General features: G+C 38.6%; 1 protein-coding gene across 10 annotated transcripts in view; it reads right to left on the bottom strand.

Moving 5' to 3' along the window:
• The window catches only part of znf536 (zinc finger protein 536), a 374,641-nt gene that overhangs the window by 273,401 nt on the left and 77,558 nt on the right, over positions 1 to 23,682 (bottom strand). For 2 of the 10 annotated variants that reach the window (XM_055208265.2, XM_055208311.2), the window contains exon 4: positions 22,098 to 22,135. The exons of the other annotated variants lie outside the window; for them this stretch is intronic. The gene's annotated coding sequence lies outside the window, so the exon portion shown is untranslated. The remainder of the gene's footprint in view (positions 1 to 22,097; positions 22,136 to 23,682) is intronic. 10 annotated transcript variants of the gene reach the window in all.

The following is a 23,682-nucleotide window of genomic DNA, read 5'->3' as shown; positions in this document are numbered from 1 at the left end:
ACGAGATCTAACCGACCTAACTGCAAAAGTACTGTGCATTTTGGACTAAACCAGCTGCGATAGTCAGCTGCGCAGTGCATTATCGGATGAGGTAGTGTTTGTTGACAGTTTCTATTAGCAATATTAGCACAATGACAGATCGCAGACATACCTGGAGTTGCGAGGAGTAGTGGGCAGAGACTCAGAAATTTGGTGTCTTTGCCATTTGTAGTGCATTAAAACGTTGTTTTCAAGCTGCATCCGTGATTCATTCTAAAAATGAACGGTTTGTCTAGAGTGCTGTAAACAAACTATGTATAACAACCACGGAGACGTAATTACAGCACGCAGCCGTCTGTCCATGGTGTCTGCTGTATTTTCCTTCTCTTTGTTTACTTCCGGGTTTCCGTTGGAATTTCGCACACGTTGATTCTGACCAATCGAGAAGCAGCTTAGGAAATACGTTTAAATACATGTGGCCAATGAGTGATGTGGATCTTATCAGATGACAGAATTTTGGTTGGGTTGCAGAGGTGGGCTGGAGCGCGGTGCACTTGGGCTCAGGCACGGAAGACTGTGGTGTGAGCACAATCGCACCAGAGGGCGTTTCAAAAGGAGAGATGTCAATAGCGCAACCACTCACCTTCATCTGCCTTCGTTAAAACCTTCTGATGTGTGCAGCGGGGTTACGTGAATGTGAGAGTAGAAAATAATATGTTTACAGCCTGGTACAAAAAGTGTTTTGTCTATATAGGTAATTTTGACCTTCATGACAACTGTGAGGGGGGTGAATTTGTTTGTAACTCATCCGTTTAAATTATATTAAGCCTTAAACTTCTGCATAATTAAGGGTGTGGCCATTTGAGTGACGGATGAACTACCACTGTTGTCACTAGAATCGAGCTAGGCGGGCGTGGTTTCAGCAACCAGCCACCTCAGCTTCACCCATGTCCTGCCTCTTTACCCATTTTCGGTAATCCGCGAGTGATTTGCAATGACGCGCGGCCAAGATGGCGACGGTAGGCAAGCCTATTTTAAGCTTCAAAAACTATATCCATACTTTTTTACAGTCTATGGTTCGAACCCAGGGAACATATAAATATATATATATATATATATATATATATATATATATATATATATATATATATATATATATATATATATATATATATATATATATATATATATATATATATATATATATATATATATATATATATATATATAAGTTATAACAACTCATCTCTAGTCTAGATAAATAATAGTAAGTTGACATGACTTGTAAATCTGAGTCGATTCAACAAAAAAAGCAGCAAAGAATTCTTTACAGTGTGGGTTATTTTCATCCCACAATTGGTAAAAAAGGGATGAACGCAACCCATTAGGTTGAATTTTAACCCAAAATACTTGGTTGTTTTAACCCATTTTTCAAACATAAATATTTTCTGGATTAAATTTAACCTAACTGCTGAGTTTGTCCCTTTTTGGCCCAATGCTTGATTAAAAATAACCCAGAATTTTGAATGCAAGTATTCATAATAGAAGTAGATCCCAACTACACTACACTCCCAAACAAATGGTGGGTTGTTTCAACACATCATTAGATAAAATATGGACAAACCCAATGGCTGATTTAAATTAGCTTAGAAAATGTCCATCTTTTACTCAACCATGGGTTTAAAGCAACCCAGAATATGTTACAGTGTAGACAACGTGTGCAACCAGTGGACACTTTGCTATCCCACAAGGCTTTTGGGAGCTGAAGAGCCGTCAGATTCAAAAGTTAAAACAACTAACTGAGCTTAAAGTAGCAGGATCTTCAGATGTGAAGTTGTTTTTCCAAAATCTTAAAAGAAACATGGAGTTACTACTTCTTCACACATGTTCACACTCCCTATCCAACATTTACTCACGCAAGAGTGGTTCCTTTTCCCCGCAATGCCCCATGGGATATGTCAGCTATCAGAGATTGTGACATCTCTGACAATCGTCCAGATGTCTTAGAGTTGTGATGATGGAGGATGAAGACTTGAGTCTCTCCATGCTGATGGGTCCTCTGAAGTATCTACGCTCTCAAGCTGAATGAAGAGGTGAGTGCTTGGGGCCAGCAAGAGGTAGACACAGGACTACCTCATCAACATTTTGTCCACCCATAAATAACATTTTACTCTTTTTCTAATAGTACAGATATATACACAGATCTAAAGTTTCACATACATCTCAAGAACGTAAATGCTAAAACATATTTTAAGGACATTTACTACAGTAGTATCGTCCTTTAAGTGAACCGGTGCTCTTGAATCGTGCCAGGACTGCACTGGTTTACTTAAGCACACAGGACCAATCAAGCCACTGATTACTCAAATGGGCAAATTAAAGCTCATTAGACTGTAAGTCCTGACACCTGCACACAGCACACTCTGCATGCGGACAGGGCCACTGATTCTCTCCCGCTGCACGCGGCTTCGCTGGCTGTCAACACCGGTCCAACAACTATCCCAGCCGTAGTACGCTTTTGTTCCCCGCCCTTCACGCTCTCTCATAAGGATCTCTCCAATTATGCAAGCAGACTAGGAGAGGCCCTGCGAAAATGAATGTGCCATGCTAAACAGGCTTTATGAGGGACACATTTCAGCAGCAACGGAGACAAAGCTTTAAAACATGTCTGACCTGTTTATCGCATTGATTCGTTCATTAACGCTTTGCTCGACTATGTTGCGTCGTATTTCACGGCTGAATGGTTAAACACCTTGTGCTTCATGGTTAATATTTTATGCGATGGAAGCACAGGGCCACCAAGTGAAATCTTTCACTAAATGTCAAATAACTTTTAATGAGTATCTGCTAAAATCTGACCTTACAATAGCAGTTCAACATGAACATGAACAAGAGGCACATGCAGTTCAATTAGATGTTTCAGATCTGTAAGGCTCCTAAAGCTAAAACATTCGACTTTATACCATGACCTCGTGTCTCTCAATTTCTTTCTTTTTTGATCTAGTCCGCCGGCATGCACGCAAACACGGGTTCGATTTTCCCAAAATATTTTTTCAATTGTGCAAAAACTAATAAAATACGATATCTAAACCTCCAGCAACAAGGATAAACCTCGGAAAATGTTTATGAAAAATAATCACCAGGACAACACACGCATGTGGTGTTTACACTGACGCCAGTGTCGCAGCTATCCCACATCTCCAACAAACACGGGGGGGAATGGGGCGGGCAGCAAAACAGGAAATATCTTTTGCATATTATTTTAAGTAACTGTTCAAATTTCATTTCAGAATGGTAATCCACAAAACAAATATGTAGAGGCATATTTTAAAAGGGAGGCTCTGCTTCAATTTCCTATTGTGGTGCAGAATGTGTGTTTACTCTTTGTGTCTGTTTGAATTGATTTGCACAGCTCGGCAGACAGCGGCTGAATGCTGCGACCAAGAATCCATCATCTCATGTGATCTGATAGTTCTGCAGTATTAGATTGATTTTCCTCTCTCTTCTCGTCTTTCCCTGTCTCTCGCTCTCTTTGTCTGCTTTCTTACCATTGGCAACGTTAACAAACATGCCAAGTTACCTGTCTTCCCATCTGCTAAGATAGAAACAGAGTCCCTTCTGTCACGAACAACAGATTAAGGTGTGAGAATGGAGGGTAAACAGCTCATGGTTGTGGGATTTTCCTTGATGCCAACTTTTAGTGCAAGTAAACGTAAATATAAAAGCAAAAAGCGCTTCACAGAACTTAAATAATCTTCATGTTTTTTTTGTGTGTTTGCATGATACAAGTTTAAACTTTACCTAACAAACTTAAGACTCCATCAAATCCATACCATAGTTTCCAATCTTCATCTCTCTCCCTCTCGCACCCATGCAAGGCTTAAAAACACCTGTCATAGATTCAAAGCAAGGGCAGGCGATCACCTCATTGGCAAGACTACATGGAATGGAATTGGAAGAGATTTTTAAAAGCCCAAAGATCCTCTCATCGTTCTTCTTTAACATTCAGTGAAGGCAGCAGAGACTGCGTGCAGGTATAAGCCCCACTCTCGCGTACCTGAGACTTCTATTTTAAGCCCTTGCTTTCGTACGGCATGTCAGGCGAGCCCGAAATCCCTGCTAATACTAGTTACCTCTGAAACATAGATTTTACTGTTTGGCTTTTAGCTTTGACAAGTTATTTCCCTCTTCCCTTTGAAATATAAAAGTGGAGTGTTCTGACACCGACTTTACGTTTTTTTGAGCTCATTAAAGCTGGGATCTGTCTCAATGCTACCTGGATTTTTTTATAGGCGCGATAAGCCAAATTAATATGAACTTGACTGGGCCACTTTAAATGCTTCTTGTTATCCAAAGCCCTGAGCTCTTGCAACTTATCACACAGCCACTGATATCCTTTAAACTACCAAGGTGCAGCAGTCCTTTAATTAAAACTAGCAACATTCCTTTGGAAGAAGAGGAAAGGAAATATAGAGATGTGGACTCTATAATTTATCACAGGCTAAAGTTAAAAAGAAGCGATTTCACATACTAAAGAAACAGCTAAGAGCTCTTAAACCCACACGCGAGGTAAGCTTGCATTTTCAAACAGGCATACAAAAAACAAATTTTCCAGAGAACGAATCTAGCGGTTGATCAAATGCTGTACTGTGAAATACTGTATATATATATGTATGTGTAGTATGTTTCCAGTGCAACCCTTTAAAAGTGCCACCAAATTAAAATGGATGTGTGCTCTTCCTTTGTGCTACTGAAAAGAGATATATATCTTCATAATATCCACCATATTTTACTGATTATAAAAGCAACCCCATCACATTCCCACTAAAACACTTAGCTAACATATGAAAGAAAGCGCAACAGCAAACAATGTAAATCAATCTGAGTAATACTGCTTTAAACTTAATGCAATATACTCCCTGCAAGTATAGCCGTCCTTAATGTGCATTTACATACTGGATACATAGGCACATCCTGCTGCATATACAACATATAAGTACATATCTCTAGACATACAGACATCCATAAACACAGGCACGAACACATACTTGAGGTCTATTGAGTATTTTTTTTCTTTTTGCCAGGGCGCTCTGAGGATAATACAATTCTTTTTTTCTCTCTCTCCCTCTCTCTACTTTTCTTACAATACATCATTCAGTTCTGCCTTATGCCTGCATGAAATTCATTTTCTAATGGAAATATTTGTTTTGTAAATCAAATATGTATTATGCACAGAATGCAAAGCGCAAATTAAATTATGTTAATGAAATGAAAGAGATATGAAATGCATATTTCATGGACAAAACATAACCCCAGCGAACAGCCATTTCTTGATAAAAATCTTTAAACACAATCTCATTCAGAGGAAGACATATTGCTAAGGCAGATAGCACCTCATTAAAATGGTCTCCTTTAATATCAGTGCTTAGTATATATAGGATTGTAAATAACCACTGGGGACGAGGAACCAATAATGAAATACTGTCTTTAATAGCTTGCCATTGATGTCAGCATAAAAAGTGTGTAGAGGAATATTGGAAATTGGGTGCGCACACACATACAGTCAAAAGCTGTAAATGATTGCATATTTAAATAGAGCTGACTAAGGCAAAGATGATATGGATATATGTAATAGGCAGAAAAAATTATGCTGACCTCACATTATTTAAAGAAAAATAAATAAATAAAACACTGTTTTAAATTTTATATTGGTTACACTTAATGAATAATAGATTCCTCTGCTGTTGTTGCGCACTCCCTGATCTTAATAAAAAAATCCTAAAACGAAAGAAATAGACCCTCTCTGCCCAGCTGACTCAAAAATGCACTCGACTGGCTTTTCAACAGAATAAATACTAAAATAAGTACAAAAGGAAAGAGAGTATGTGTGTGTGTGTGTGAGAGAGAGAGAGAGGGATGCTCACTGATTTGATCTGATGTGGCGGTGAGAGAAGAGAGTGGGGTGCTTGACCTGGCTTATTCTGGTTAATGCTAAATATCTTAATTGCCCCACAATACGCAATTACCAGCTGCTGCAAACAAAGCATGGATTTAAACCCAAATAATACCCAGCTGAGGTCTAGGAAGTTTTTGTTATCCCTCTCTCGCCTCTTGGCACATGATTGACAACACATACGTGATAACAATAATGTTATTATGTTTAAAACAGGGTGTTTAATTCATGCCCTGTTTTAAATTGAAATAAACCCTTAAGTCTTAAAATGCATTTTCAAAACTGACCAATCCCCTATCGCTTGAATACTAATAGTTGATTATATTTTTATCTCAAATACTATTTTATTCAAATCTATGACTTTAGTGTAGAGATTATACTATCAGTCATTACAGTAAGCTTTACACTTTTGCTCAAATATGGGATTTGATTTTTTTCTCCGTAAAAAAGCTGTCAGTGCCATCCTAAAGGTTTTATCCAGTACAAATATAATCTGATTAACAGATTTTAATTGTGTTTTCAATAATTGTTATTTGCATTTATTTAGCTGGAAGCGGAGAGAGCCTGAGCACTAGAGAAACTGTGTGTGTGTGTGTGTATGAATGTGTGTGTGTGTGTGTGTGTGTGTGTGTGTGTGTGTGTGTGTGTGTGTGTGTGTGTGTGTGTGTGTGTGTGTGTGTGTGTGAGAGAGAGAGAGAGAGAGAGAGAGACCCAGAGGATTTTTTTTTTTTTGCTGAGGTTGAGCCTTCATACTGTAGCTTACAAGACTGAGATCAGTTCTGATTCTTTTAGAGATCAAGTAAATAAAAATTGTCGTTTGTGTCAGAAACATTGGTAACATTTTATAGTACGGTTGTATTTATTAACAATACAGGGTTTATACAGAAATCCTGGAGTTAAATTTACTACTTTTTACTACCTTTTTTACTACCTTCAGAATATTTTTTAAAACCATCACGACACTGAATTGCAAGTGTTAATCAGCGACCTTTCTATTATTTACACAGATTTTGACATATATAACATACAAAAAAGAATTAAAGTGAAAAAAATTATTTTGACTGAAATATTTTTCAGGCCAAGTCATATTCCTTTACCTAACACTTTATGTAGGCGAGACCAATAGCATTTTAAGGGGAGATTTTTTTAGCTGTAGTTTGCAGGGCATTTCAGATTAAGGCGAAACAGCTAAATAACTCACTATACTGTATAAAAAGAAAACATGAATATCACCACCTTTAATGAATCTTTTATTAATTATTTATTAATTGTAAATGTATTTATTTTAGCATTTACTAATAATTTTTTAATAAAAGTTGAAACTGTTAACATTAGTGAATGGACCATGAACCACCGTCAATTAATGTAATGACATAAACAAGAATTAATTAATGATTATATACTCTATATTTTTCATTGTTTGTTTATGTTATATAATGCATTTACTAATGTGAACAAATACAACTTTTTCATATCATATTATTCAGTACACATAAACAAATAATCCAGGGTCTGTTCTGTTCACACAACAGTTTACAGTCACAGCTCTAATACAGTAAGGTTATGTGTATGAATATAAACCCTGAACGAGTAACTCGAGTCAAACTCGTGTAGAATTCGCACAGGATGTCAGTAACCATAGTGACAGTTGTAAATTGAATGACTGTACCTTTATCAACAAAATATTATGTTACAATAGAGGCAGCGCTGATGTGCTAGTTTGTGCGCAATGTTTCTGCTGTTTACTTTCTCTTAAGACCTTAATGGTCGTGTTTATATGAGGATATTTGCAAAGACGGGATTTTTTAGGCATATGTGTTATTTAAGGCCAATAAAGCGGCAAAAATACGTACAACACATGCTCAATGAGAAACGAATGCGCGGCTAGCGTGCTCCTCTGACACAGAAACAGCGGACGCACTGTTGTTTGTGTTTGAATGGCTTAAAATCACTTGTTTTTTAACTGCTGTGCTTAAATATATGTACAAATGTTACGTTTTTGTAACCACACGCAAATGCAACTGCAAGAACCGACAGGTGGATGACATCAAAGTCCCGCGAGAGCATTTCGGAAGCAGTCTCCTCTTATGATTCCTCGTCAATCGCTCTCAAGGGATTTGGATGTCATCCGCCTTTTGGTTGTTGTGGCGCCACATGAAGTTTACCCACGAGTTAAACAAACCCGTTGTACCACCCACTGGCTATATCAGCATAGCATTAAAAAGCGTGCCGCGGATGATCAGTAACGTGAGAAATCATTTACCCCCAAAATACAGGACCCCTTACGTTAGTCATACTGTGCAAAGACACGCAATTACCTGTTTGGTTTTCTTAGCCCACGAACTGAAAGGCTTGCCAATCTTCATCATATCGCTAAGCCTTTTACACATTTATCGATCTTCAAAAAATCTGAGCCTTCCTGCATTATAAGTTTGACCATGCTAGCTGAAATAAACTTTTACCTCAGTTTAACGTGATACAGTCAGAAAACCCGGAGTGGATCCGGTCCGTAGTGATTACAGAACGCTTACTGCGGAGAGAGGAACGTGATTTGGCTCCACTCCAGGCTTTGATCACATCCCAGAGACGAAAGATCTTTGATTATGTGCCCAGATATGCGGATGATTTGAACTAATTTCCAGGCATTATAACATTACAAAAGGCAATCGAAAATTTACTACCTCGTCAGATGACGTTTACTACTTTTTACTACTTTTTACTGGCCTTAATTTGGCATAATTTAATTTACTACCTTTTACTACCTTTTACAACCCCGCGGAAACCCTGCAATAGTAAAAGCATTAGCTAACATAAATTACCACGAATAGTACTGTAAAGCATTTATACAATTTAGTAGGTGAGAGTGGGGCACAACCTAACGCTTTTTGATTTTGGCTCAATCATTCAAAAAATATTTGAGTTTGATTAATTATATTTTTACACAAGCAACACACACATATCTGCTACAAATGAACATTGACTTTTTTTTCCTAGTACTTACCATTCTTGGACAATTACACCAAACGTGACAGAAGTGCAAATGTTACAACTTACCCCATAGGTGGGTTTAATTGTAACATGCCGGGGGTTTAGTTGTAACACTTGCTAAAAATTAAGTTTGCAGGCAAATATTTCAATACTATTTTGTCTATATACTTAAAATTTTAGCCATTCATTTCATTAGGATTTCAATCTTTGACATGACCTTATTCAATCAATATTAAAGAAAACTGACACACGATAAGACAGGCACAATTATTTTGTTGGCAGCCAGCAATCATTCGTGTGTAGGCTATTTAAAACAACAGCAAGAATTACACTAATGTTAGCGGTTTTCATATCGTAAGTGCTGAGAGTTTAGTTGTAACACAGCGTTACAATTGACCCTGCTGGGTCAAATATTTTCAAGGCCAACAAAAAAGTTGCTTAGAGCTGCAGACATATTTCAAAACGATGCTATGTTTTAGTCAACAAGATTATTATGACATAGCATTGGATTTGGTATCTTACACACCCAACTTAGAAACCGAAATAAACATATGATGAAAAAATTTACTTGCATGCCACCAAAACACTCGTTCATCAATAACTCTCTGGAAAAACATTATACATTTCCAATCATTTGCAGGAGATCGTCTTTTGGCAGTGTGAAAAAAATACCGGAAAAACAAAATGCTCAACCTTGTGCAACAATGTAAACAGTCTGTGTTACAACTAACCCCACATTAGATTTTGCCCTGCGCACCCCTACATGTTAATTTTTATGTAATATGTTACTAACTATTAACAACTATTAACATTAATGCATAATAATCAAAAATGAACATCTGTATTGGCATTAGCATTAACAAATATTAATAAATACCGAAAAACTCGTATTATCATATTATTGTCTCATTCTACCTAGTGCATTTTCTAATGATTAAAGGGGCCATGGCATGAAAATCTGACTTTTTTTCATGTTTAAGTGCTATGATTGGGTCCCCAGTGCTTCTATCAACCTAGAAAATATGAAAAATATCAACCCAGTAATTTAGTTTTGGTAAACCATTCTCTACAACAGGGGTCGGCAACAGGCGGCCCGTGGGCCAAAAGTGGCCCGCCAGTAATATTTTCTGGCCCGCCAGATTAATTTGAAATCCGTTTTTTAATTTTTTTTTAATCAGACTTTTTTATTTTAAAATAACAGTTTACAAAAATGGCCCCGTGTATCATTCCTTCATTCGTTTTTTCAAGTCAAAACAAAAAAAAATAAAGAAAAACGACTTGTTTTTCTATTATTTATTTCCTGAACTAAAATCAAACGACTCGTTTTCTAAATGTGCGCTCAGATCAAAAATAACAAAAATGAATGAAAACGGGTTCGGACAAATTTTAATTGAACACCTTAGCAGACATATACCAATGAAATAAATTTAAACAGATCAGGTACTAACAGATTACATTTTAATAAGGGTTTTAATAAGGGTTTGAATAGAAACCTTTCCGGTAAGTCTCATTCGCTTACAGTTCGACTTTTGAACTTTTTTCATTATTATTTATTTGCGTATAACACACTGACAAATAATATGTATTACCTGATAAAAAAATATTTGCGTCGTGGACAAGTTGCCACTGGCTCCCAAGAATGTCCTGAAAAAATGCGTATAATAGCTAGTTTAATCTTAACCGGCCGCTCTTTCTCTCCCAGCGCATCCGCGATCATAACTGTCATTAGATTTTGAACATACTTATAAAACACAATCAATCAAATAATTGCAGAGATTTGACTTCATGAATCATTTGCAAATTTACCTCGTAAATCATGTCAATGCATCACGCGTGAAGACAACTCCGTGACATCGCAAATTACTGAAAAGTAATTGCAGGCTTTTAGAAACCACTACAAATGATAAAATAAACTCTTTTACTGCAGTAATATTTTAACTATTACACTTTTAACCTAGATTTTAAACTTAAGGAATCTACTGTTCTGGTCTGTTACTTGAACTTGGGGCTCGAGCCCGACCTTAGGTTCGACCTGCCTTCGAAAACAGCAAGTCAAGTTCGTTTACCGTTAATTATTAAGACTAAATGGGCAGGTAAATTCGTTAAAAAATGAAAGTAATCCGCCAAAATATGGTTTTACATGTCTATTAAAATAAAGCCATTATTAATTTTCCTAACGCATAGTTCTTTGATCTTTACCTTCTTTTAAAAATAAATTTGGCAAAGGAGGATTTTCAGCAATTTGTTTGAACAGCAACTCTGCAACCAATGGTTTCGGTTTATGTTGGTTAGAAATTTGAGTGAGAGGCTTTTTCCTATTTAATTTATTATTTATATTTCATTGTTTTTTCTGTGACATTTTTTTCCTCTGCTAACAATACAATGTCAAAATAATATTTATATTGGCACGAACACAATTTTTGTATAACATTTATAATTGTTATAGGCTACTTCATCTCTCTTTTTTCGTTAGAGACATTGAATTTCAGATTCTGGGAACGAGATCTAACGTTAAGTTTTGCGGACCCGTCAGGTCGGGAAATAAAGCGGGTAAACCCAGAGTGTATTTTAAGCGGTTAACTGAATAGAACCTTGTCGGAGCTGGACAAAAAGCGGAGACCTCCTTAAACCTTAGGTGTGTATGTGTGTGTCCCGGATAAATATTAATAAAAAAAAGGAATACAGTTCAAAAGTCGGACTGTAAGAGTCTTTCATGAGAGCATAAATGCCTGTAATATGTTACCACTAATAGTATCTGTTTAAAATGATTTCACCTATATATTATGCCCATAAAGGTGTTAAATAAAAAGATTGTCTAATCCAGTAATCAATTTTTAATCTGAGCACACAATCAGAAAACCCGTGGTGGTTAATTTTTTCATTTTTGTTTTTAATTTAAAAAAACGATTGAACGAATGATACACAGACCCATTACCATGTTTTTAGCCATTTTTAATGCCGTCTTTCGTATTTTAAATAGGAAATAAAGACAATGTTTCTTGACAAAAGATCAGATAGCCTATACTAGGCTAATTCAAAATAAGACGTAAGTGTGCCAACAGCAGTTGGCCCGCCATCTACTGGCTAAAAAAAAAATTGGCCCGCGGCCAAAGTTACTTGCTGACCCCTGCTCTACAAGCACATGAAAAAATAGGTTGTTGAAATTTGGCTCTCCTTATGATGTCATGCTCTTATTATAATAATATCACCCCTTAATCTGCACTATCCAACCACATCACTGCCATTTAGTGCAGAGAAAAGCACAATTGAGTTTTAAAGGCGGAGTCAATGATGTTTGAAAGCCAATGTTGATATTTGAAATCACCTAAACAAACACGCCCCTACCCCAATAGAATCTGGACCTTCTGTTGATAGACCCGCCCCACACATACGCAAACCGGCATTTGATTTGATTTGATTGGCTATAAGTGTGTTTTGGTAGTCAGCCCGTCTCCTTTTCCAACGCGTTTTTCAAACATCGTGGACTCCGCCTTTAATTGCAACAAACCACCATCATTGTGATCAGTGTTTGAATTTCATCAGCTCATTTGCATTTTAAAGGACACACCCAAAACGGCCCCAGACAAAGAAGGATGGAGACCTGTCGCAGGAGGTCACCACACACAATCTCATCACATCAGCCTCACATTACACAGCTAATTTCCACCCAACCAGCTTTCTTTCTTCACCTCCCTGTGTTTCTCACACCTCACTTGAAAAAAGGTCAATCCTCTGCATGGGTCAGAGTGCTTTTCCAAACACTGTAAGACTTCAAACTGGACATAATCAATCCAATTTGTATAGACAAGGATGTTTGGTCTAAATCCAACATTTAAAACAAATTGTATAAAGCTAATTTCACATTAAAGTGAAATATGTTTTCTGAGTGGGTGCTGCAAACAAAAATGATGGAAACACTGTAACAACAGTGTAAGTCCAACAAGATAATTATAAATTACAGACCCATCATTAGAGGCTAGAAGTCTAAAGCTAATTGATACATTCATCCTGGTGACGCTTGATCTCTTTAAGAGATATTCTCTTCAAGTCACCATATCTCACCCATGTTCAGTACTCCCACCCAACAAGCACATCAGCTGTGTGCTGCTGCATATGACATATTTTAAAACAACCCTCACGCTCCATATGTCCCATCTCTCTCTCTCTACACATCTCAGGAATTCCCAAAAAGGAGCAATTTGTGATGGACACATCATGTGAGGCGTAGGAGCCCAGAACACTGCAACATACTAATAATCCTTCTTTACAGTCTAAATACGGCACTTGAGTAAGATGCAAAAGTTGAAATGGGATCATGGATAGGCAATTAACACCGCTCTTCAAATCTCCTTTAGGCTGTGAAGCAGGGGAGAGTTAGTGTATAGGAGAGCATTGCTGAATTTGGTGGCAGAAGAAGGTGACCTTGTTAGGTAATTAACATCTCTCTCCAAGTTTAATTAGAAAGGCGACATCAATTCAATATAAGAATAAAAGAAGTGTGGAAATCAAAAAAGAGATGGAGAAATGTTGGCGTCTCTATAAAATTCTCATCTGATTGTATAAAAGCATTAAAAATGCACCTGTTCATGGATAAATTGCTTCACTCACAGGAAACCCGCAGGGGGCCGAGTGCTTTTCAAAATAGCATCAAGTGTTAAGATGCTATTTACATGCGTTGATACATAGAATGCAAAGAGGAGAAAAGAAAGACACTAAATTATTTTTGCATGTCTTAGTCCTCTTGTTGAGATTCAAAACAATGCTTCAAAACTTTCTGATTTGGGGCTTTGTGTCTCTGTTGGCCTGTTCTTTTCTTGCCAAAGCCTGCCTTAACCCCCTTTAGTGTTGAGCAAACAATCTCTTCCCGCTCACGAGAATTTTGAAGGAAGATGTTGTTGTTTAAGTCCCAGAGCCGTTATTGGCATCCGGTTCAAAAATAAAAGTGCATTCTCGTCAGAGGCTGAGTGACGGGCGGCTGACAGTCTGCGTAGATGAGCCGTATATTCATCAGATGTTTAATTGAGACGGGGTGCGCAGGTCGCCAAGTTAATGTAGCAGGGACAGCTCGGGATTTATAATTATGATTGATGGTGCGACGGCACTGGACTGCCTATGAATGCTCTGCGCCAGTGCCTCTGACACTGTGGACGGACAGAAAAGACGTTTGTACGAGGGCTGGATCCTATCACTTCCTCCTGCCAGTCAGCTCAACTTCATTGAGTGACATGACAGATCTAACCTTAGGATTGGCAAAGACACGCAATCGTCCCTGTCAAATAAGACACATATAGGTACGGAGGTGTAATGCAATCTCTGACTGTCCAGGCTCACTTGAAGCACTATACTGTAGGTAAAAGGATATGATCAGAGGAAATAACTGAATACAAATACTTATTTATAGATGTGCAAGGCATGTCATTCAAACCTGATTTAAATCGTATGCTGATGTAGTTTTTTTTTTTGTAAACCAGACGTAGAAATACATCCTCTTTAAATTTTCCATTTAAAGTTACACTGTAATTCACTTTACAGGATGAGTGATGTATGTAGATACGTTGGTAGAGATTTGCGTTAGCACTGCATAAAGTCTTGGGTTTGATCCAGGGAACACAAATATTGATAAACTGTATACCTTGTAATGCACTGTAAGTCACTTTAGATGAAAGCGTCTGCCAAATGCATGAAAACATATGGAAATAGATGAGCCGGGCCTGTATGGTTTCTTATGCAAGAAGGTAGACTATCATATCATGAGTTGTAACTTTATGCTGTATACACACCAAACGCAAAGCATTAAGTTCCTCGCTCTAGATTACTCGTTGGATTTAATGTTTGTGTCATGCAAATTTCCGCTTGAAATTAATATTTTCAATTTGCACGGAAACACAATTGACCTATGGCTAAGCAACGCCCACAAATGCGATGAGCCAATCACAGTGCGCATGGCTAACCCAATACACTGTGACATTCTCTGCTTACACATCCATTGAAATGGATTGCAGTTAGTCAGTTTTCATTCGTTTTTATATGTTTTTTCTTGTCATTTTAAGTTAAAAATGGTCAAACGCTGTGCATGGGGTACATGCAACTCCGACAGAGGCTGGGCAACGTTATGTATTTTTTACCCTTTCCCAAGCCACATCTCAATCGAGATCACATTAAGTGTCTTCTCTGAAGTTATGCGGTAGACCACAACACCAACTAAACGTGGATAAATTAAACAAAAATGTCTAAATCTGTGCTAAGCTAAGTCAACAACGTATTTGAACGTTATCTTTAACATCTCTAACGTAACGTTAGCGGCCTAACATTAGAAAACGTTAACGTTAGCTTCTAGCTGCGTTGTACATCATGTCACTTAGCTGCATTAAAGTATACTGTAGCACCAAACTTACGGAGAGGTACTCTTGGTAAAGATTGTAAAAAAGCTTGTCCTGGAAACGTATGCAACTTAGACCTGTACATATTTAATTTGATCATGATGGCAACGAGATGCGGTTTATCACGTTTACACTGTGACCTGTAAACTGCGACCTTCTTAACAATAAAATGTTTAATATAACCCTCTATAGTTAAGGCCCTTTTGGTGACTTTGAGATGATATATAGTCTTTCTGTCTCCCAAAATCATCACTTGCCTCCTGTGAAACGTCTCCTACTGTGACAGCTGCCATAGCACCTATCATCGAATGTTGATTGTTTGTCCGAGTGAGTGGAGGGGGCGTGGCTTAGCCATAGGTCAATTGAGGTGATCACGCTGCCCAATTTGCACCTTTGGCATCGCCTCAGGTGAATCTGCGCCTATTCGCGTCTTTGCATTGACTTTGTATGTAATCTTCTCGCGCAAATGTTAAAGCTCACGTAACACATGCTGTTTCTGCATTTCTGATGTTAATCTGGAGTATCTATATATTACATCCTGTATATCTCCGAAGAGTCTTTAGTGTAATCAGATTTATAACAGAAAGATTAGCTTTACCGATTCTTTCCGAAAAACGTACGAAAAAATGAAGGAGTTACTAACGCGGGAGGAGCGAGTCATGCAACACTATACAACACTGTTTAACTTATGATTCACTACATGTTCGTGTCATTTATATAATATGCACGCGCCTATTTCCAACATAAGACAGAAGTCTTACTTACCGCATGCAACTCATGACCCGGTTGGGACTTTTCAATGAAATCCAGCGCATCAGACACACATGCGAAACTCCGCTGCTACCCCGGATAAAAAACTATATCCATTGTTTCCATAAGGCTGGCTTTCTTCTCCTTACATCCAAAACACACTTCTTCTTTCATGCCATTGTTGAGTTTTGAAATGAAACAAAGCTGTGTCGCGTGATATGATGTTTGCAAGTTCTAGCATCTCCCGCTGATTGACGGGTGGGCGGGGTTTTCCGGGGGAAGTGTCCATATAAAGAAGTGATACGAATAGAAACCCCTGAAACGTCAGCTGGACCTGTAATCGAAAAAACTTTCCGAAACTGTACGAACCCTGCCGAAGTGCATTCGCCACAGAAATACTCTGTAACACGCTCAACTGCTTTTTTGACACTTTGCCTTAGTTTAGCATGAGGAAACAACTATATAACAGTGTTAATAAGTCAGAATGCATTAAATACCATTGAACCACCCCTTTAAATTCACTTCTGGTGTGTACGCAACAGAAAGCTTTTACCCATTACATGTTAACTGAAAAAAAAGAATAGTTTTTAAAATTCTAAAGTACAGAAACAAATAAACAAACAAAGATAAAATGAACTGTCTGTGCTGAGCAAAATCACAGTATCTTTGTAAAAACGATCATGTCTGCACTTGTCCCTCATAAAGTGAGCGTGCGGCAGGTACATGGATGTGGAGGGGCTTGTAATTGCCTACAAGTGATGCACTAATAACGTGACAGTAACCTCAGGACCCCTCGAGAGGGTCTTTCTCTCTTGTTTTCAAAAAAGAAGAGCCACACTAATAGGAGGGAAGAAAGAGGAGGGAGAGAAGAGTAAAAAGGAAGACTGTCAGTAAAAAGACGAGAAAAGAACAAAACCACTCCACCTTGCAGAAGTTGGGGGTCCGATTGGCAGCGCTTCATCCAGCAGCAATTATATCGACTAATTAGAATTGGACAATTTCTTGTTTGAAGTAAAAAGAAATGACAAAAGAGGGCGATGTGAAAAGCTATAATTCAGAGCGAAACAGCATTAAAAATCCAGCCTAATCCCGTGCTAGCATGTGTCTCTATGATAACATAGAGCGCACACTATGTCCTCGATTCTTTCTATTTCTCCGTCTCTCCACTTCTTTTTCTTCTTTTACCTTTTTTATTTTATACCATCTGGCCCCCTCATCTCTGACATAAAAAAGAAAACTAATTCATGTTCAGAGTCGTCCACATGATGAATAGTGTAGATCCAGGTGCTATGAGTGTAAAAAAGAAAAGAGGAGAGAGAGAGGACCAGGATGAGGACGAATTATACATGTATATCTTCTCCTGTTGTACACAAGGGTGATTTTAAACTGTTGATGATTAAAGCGAGGACTTACGCTACAGTATATTCCTCACTGCGATGTGATCATAATTAGATATTTAATCTGTAATCCGAAATAGCCTGCGATGCAAAGACCAAAAATGGTGGTAGATCAAGGGATGTGTGAGAGATGACTTAGACAGAAAAAAGTGGCCTTTTTATCCACCACCCTTTTTTTCTATCTATGAAGGTCACAATACGATGTGATTGTTTGCCTCAGTGGAGGTGAATTATGTCACCCAGACAAGCTTTTAACCCATGTTACCTCTCTCTCTCTCTCTCTCTCTCTCTCTCTCTCTCTCTCTCTCTCTCTCTCTCTCTCTCTCTCTCTCTCTCTCTCTCTCTCTCCCCTTTAAACAGTTTTCTATTGAAGAGGATTCAATCACCATAATGAATCTGAGGCCAGGCAGCAATCTTCTCCACAGAAAGAATTTCTAAAAGGTTATAGAATTTGTAAAATGAACAGCTCGGAGGAAGTAAATGGCAGTGTGTGCGTGTGTGTATATATGTGCATGTGCAGGGAGGGGGAATCAATTATTGCAGGACACAAGGCAGTCATAATATTTAGTGCCCACATTCACTGTGCTCAGGTAGACTCAAACACTGCCGGTTGTACAGGAGATGATGTTTATTTTTAGGAGGCGAGTGTGTGTGTGTGTATGCCACGCCCGGCAGGCAGAAGGAGGCTGGCATTGATGCGTATGAGGGAGGCGCCCCTGACTGAGTCTCATAATCATATGCTAGATTAGGTTAAGTGGTGCACAAACCCGTCAGTAATTCAGCCCACTGTCTCCCAGGGAAACTGATTCACTCCTCCCCCTCCTCCATCATCCGAACGCCACGATACGCACATGCCAAATGCTTAGCCTGAACGGGAACACGTATGGCACCGTACCCATATGTGATCGACACGTCTGTCAGTCTTTGCTCTGACATGTAACCATACCAAGCTCTGTCATGTATGAAATGACTCCATCTTGGAATATTTCGAAGCAGGCTCTAGATTGATTGATTTTCGTTATTCTGAGCGGCGTGTTAGCTTACTCCATCTTCACCCAAAAGCCCCGCCACATCATCCTGCCTCCCGTTATCACCTGCCGGCGCGTATGCCGTGACACCTAATGTTCCGTCAGGGCCGTCAATCGGGCCCGTCGTTAACGCCCGAGACGGATGAACATGACAACAGACCGCCCTACGTTCCTCTCCGACGATCACCTCTTGACATGGCATCAGATAGCCGCCGAGTAGCCGGCAAAAGGAGGGAGGGGGGATCAGGTCGGACACAGACACCTATCCTCCATGTTCCTACATAATGAACTCTTAAAGAAGGTTGCCGGCTGCGCGGAGAGCTGCGGGAGCCTGGAGCTCATCAGTGTCAGTCCTGAAAAGGTTCCGGAATGAATGAGTGCGAGGAATCAAAGGGAGATTACACGTCTGACCATGTATCATCCTCGATATATTGAACGGCGCTATTGTGTAGATAGAGCGCTTATAAAAAGTGGTATTGTGCCGGCCTGAAAGACTGTGTGGGCTCTCTGCATGACTAATCTGTCTCCTCCCATTTTTTTATTCAATCTTCGCTGACTTTATGCCTTTGACATTTTTGCTACACTCAGTAAGTTTGAGTTGAATGGACAATTTTAAAGATTTTTTTAAAGGCATTTGCCGAGGCAGCCCATGCGCGAGGGGAACAAAAAAAGAGGCTATCTCTTTGTTTCAATGCATAATTTATTACTAAAAATGGTCTTTTGACTAATTCCAGCGGGCAGGGTGAGACTAAGAACATGTTCTTTTCCACTCAATACTGAAAGGCACATTGGATTTTTGAGTGAAAACATTTGATAATGCCTCGCTAAAAGATGTCTCTCTCCAGTTCATCCATTCAACCCTTTTAACATGCACACACACACACACACACACACACACAATTCCAAATGAATAGTGGTTTGGGGTCCGCTATAGATGCAACGCTATTTATATTCCTAACCAAACTGCTAAGAAAACAATTCAGAGTCAATGAGCTGTTTTTGCATTCATAAGCATAACTGATGTTCTCTGAGAGATTTATACAAAATCGCACACAAAACACACACGCGTGCACCTAAGGACTACGAGACTGAAAAAATGCAAGCAATTTGAGTTGTGGGGCACTGCCAAAAGCCATACAATACAATTGCTGCCTTAATATTACACGTACGTACGCAGCACACGCCGGCCACAGCATAAACACCAATGAAATCTGTGGTCACTGGCATTAAAAGATTAGCTTAAGTCCAAAAGCAATCATCATCTGAATATTTGATTATTAATCTGTCCTGTTAAATTGATTATGGTAATGCTGAGGACAGGTGGGGTCAAGAACAGCACCTGGCCACATATGGAGAATCACACGCGCACACACACACACCTGTTTAGAATTTGCAACCATCATATTCCCAATCATTACGGTATATCAAATGTGTAGAGTCATCTCTCTCTCTCTTTCTTTCTCTCTCGCTCGCTCTCTCTCACTCAGGTGAGAGCTCCATTGAAGCTGCAGGGCTGGTGTACTTGCAGCGCTGAAATCAGGTTACGGAAAATGAATGAGCGGAGGGTGGCTGTCAAACACGGTAAAACGCACAGAGACATATAGGCTTCCTTTCGAATTACTAAGCGGGAACAAACATTTATGAATGGGACAGTAATAATGTGTAGGAAGCAATAAAATACCACAAACAGTGGCCTAAACATGCACTAAAATGCTGTGCAATAACATCAGACGCTTTCGATGTGTCACTGTGGGTAAAACGACTCTATTACGTGACCTTTCCTTAGGTATTACGGCTTCAGAATGTGGTTTCAGCAGTTTAAAAGGATAGAGGGCCATATTGTATATGGACAGAAAATCAGCAAGTGTCCTTCCTCACATATCAGTTTTTCATTTTGAAAGGTCTATAGCCATATCTTAAATCAAATCCAGACGACAACATTTCTGGCACGGGGTAATGTTACAGTAAAGGTTGCCAGTGGCACCATGCATCTGCGAAATGTTCAGACCAAGGTGGAAATTATAGGGAGAGGGGGTCTGATCCCCCAAAATAAAGGGAGAAAATTCTTTAAAGGGCACATTCGTTGTACATATAAGCATTTATAATATATTTCGGCTGAGTTGTCAAACTGTTCAGTAACCACAAAAATTACACGTTAGGCAGAGCACGCATTTTCACGTTTGACTGAGTAGGTAACTATAGCAACAGAAGGATGCATTTTGCATTAGTATTATTATTGTTAAATACATCGAAAAACAAATACTCTCATTATGTAGCACTTCATAAAATGTTTACAAATATTTAGCCAAAAGACAATTTGGGCATCATAGGATGAAACTCACATACAAAAAATATATATTACTGAAACTCGTTTATAAAAGTCAAATAATTAATACGCCAGCTCAACCCCAGATCCAAACCTCACCTTGTCATATTTATACAATATATATTTCTCCTGTGAGCATGAGGATATTGCTGGCCAATCCACATGCACATGTGGTTGGTGTTTGTGTGTGTGTGTGCCCAAGCAGCAGGTGGAGATGTGAGTTGATGAGCTTGTCATAGCTGATTATGTCACCGTGGGGCTAGCCTTCAAAACTGACGGCGGAGCTACAAGAACTCTTACACGTCTGTCAACACAAAGAGGAGACAGACTGTTTTAACAATCTCACACGCGCGCGGAGGCTCATGGGGAAAGCTATATCTTCCCTGCGAGGCGGCACAGGGCAGTTAAAGTGGTACAGACTTCAGGAGCGAACGAAGTCTGTTTAAAAGCACGGGCGAGTGCTCGCAGACACGAGCGCCGAGGAGTAGCTAATCGCCCTGTGATCTTTTAAACACGCTATGCTATGTTCAACGGCAGCTTGAGAACTCATTTAAGGCCTCGGAGGAGAGCGGGAGGGGCGAATGTGCTGAAATTACCCGCCGCTAAACTGCTAAAGTCAGGCTAAAGCGCTGATTTATTCAACAGAGACAAAAGACCAAGGGAGGGTTTTAAGAGATTCATATCACTGCCAGAGTCTCCTCCAAGGAGCTTTGTGCGCAAGTGTGTGTGTGTGTGTGCGTGCATGTGCGGTTATGTTTGACTGGTCTTTTTTATTCAACCGAAAGCACGCAACAGAAACTGTCTATGTATTTGGTCTCATTGCCTAACTGTGCATATGCACGGATTTAAGTGTAAAATCTGTGTGCCAACGTTTTCGCACAGAAATGATGATTCATTACTTTCGCACTTACATGTCTTGCTAATTTTAGAACCGAGTCAACCAAACATGCTTAAAAATCTAAACCTCTACGGAGCCTGAAAAAGAAGGAATTGGTTAACATACAAATTTTGTGTTGTGGCTTGATCCGCATTAGGTTTTGCATAATTGTCTACTATTAATAGGTGTTTTTTATCACAAATATTGCAGTTTTAAGAACTTAACTTTACTTGCTCACGGGTGCTAAGGATGCGGTCGCAAATAGTGACGAATGGCTGTACAGTGGAAAGCATTTCTATGGAGATGGCTTGGATGTATTATGCAAATTGCAAACTGTGGGCACGCACTCCCTCATTTAAAATAATTTGGATTCATCAACATTGGAATGAGGGTACGACCAAATTTATGTGCATACACACCTGTTGTGAATCCGACAGAAATTCTCCATGAACCGTTTCTGCACACATAAAGAAAAGTTGCAATTATTACCACATAAAATCCAATATGTTTAAAATAGTGCATTTAGTATTTGCGTTCGAAAGTGTATGAGCACTTTTGACAGTATATGCAAGAATATATTCAAAGCAAAGTATTCATTCAACAGATGCTTTTTATCCAAAGCAGCTTTCAGAAAATGTCTAACAGCCCTTATGGAGTACACTAATGTCAAGTACAATACTCAAGTGTACAATGGTGACGTTCAACACCTGTAGGGTTGTGATCTTGTGAACTTTTACCATCTCGGATAAATTAAAAATTGTCTCTTCTTTGGGATGTATGGTTCTATGAAGAACCGTTAGGATCGACTGAACTTTCCAAATGCATACAGTTTTCCATGTAGAGAAAACAGTCAATTTTCTTAAAAAAAACCCCAGATAATTTAATTTACTCACTACCATGTCATCCAAAATGTTGATGTCTTTTTTTGTTCAGTCGTGAAGAAATTATGTTTTTTGAGGAAAACATTCCAGGATTTTTCTCATTTTAATAGACTTTAATGGACCCCAATACTATAAAATTGCAGTTTCAAAGGATCTCAAACGAGGCATAAGGGTCTTATCTAGCGAAACGATTGTCATTTTTGGCAAGAAAAATAAAAAATATGCACTTTTAAATCACAACTTCTTCCGGCTATGTGTGTCGAGCCAGCGTGACCTCACGTAATTGCGTAATGACATTGAAAGGTCACTCGTTACATATATGAAATTCACATTTGCGGACCATTTTAAACAATAAACTGAAACAAAGACATTATTCAGTTTTATTCCTCATACAACAACGTCTGAACGTTCCTCTTTATCCACACTTGTAAACACTGGGGCGTGGTATCGATACATCATCCGTGACCTCTTGACGTCATGATGTATTGCGTGAGGTTGCGCTGACATGTCACACGACCAGAGGAAGACGAGAAGTTGTGGTTTAAAAGTGCATATTTTTATTTTTCTTGCCAATAATGGCAATCATTTCGCTAGATAAGACCCTTATGCCTCGTTTGAGATCATTTAGAGTCCTTTAAAACTGCAATCTTTAACTGCAATAAAGTGTTGGGGTCCATTAAAGTCCATTAAAATGAGAAAAATCCTGGATTGTTTTCCTCACAAAACATAATTTCTTCTCGACTGAACAAAGAAAGAAATCAACTTCAAATTTTGGATGACATGGTGGTGAGTAAATTATCTGTTGTTTTTTTTAAGAAAAATAAAGGTGCTTCAAAAGGTTCTTTACAGCAATGCCATTGAAAAAATCATTTTGACTGAATGAAGAACAAAGGTATTTTATTCATACCTTTACATAGTCTTACCTTTTTAAACTTTTCAATACATAAACAATACAAGAACTTTTTTGAAACATAAACTTTATAGAACCATACAAACAAAAATTGTTCTAGAAGAATAAAATAACATTGTATAAAACCTTATTTGTAAAAGTGTTCTTTAAATTTCTAAAAGGTAAGCAAGAACCTAAACGGTTCTTTGGAAAACAAATAACATTTCTTTTATG

The sequence above is a fragment of the Misgurnus anguillicaudatus genome, chromosome 21 (genome assembly GCF_027580225.2).
Source record: "Misgurnus anguillicaudatus chromosome 21, ASM2758022v2, whole genome shotgun sequence".
Classification (NCBI taxonomy): Eukaryota; Metazoa; Chordata; class Actinopteri; order Cypriniformes; family Cobitidae; genus Misgurnus; species Misgurnus anguillicaudatus.
The sequence above is the reverse complement of the archived record's forward strand: the minus strand, read 5'-3'. Positions and strand labels throughout refer to the sequence as shown.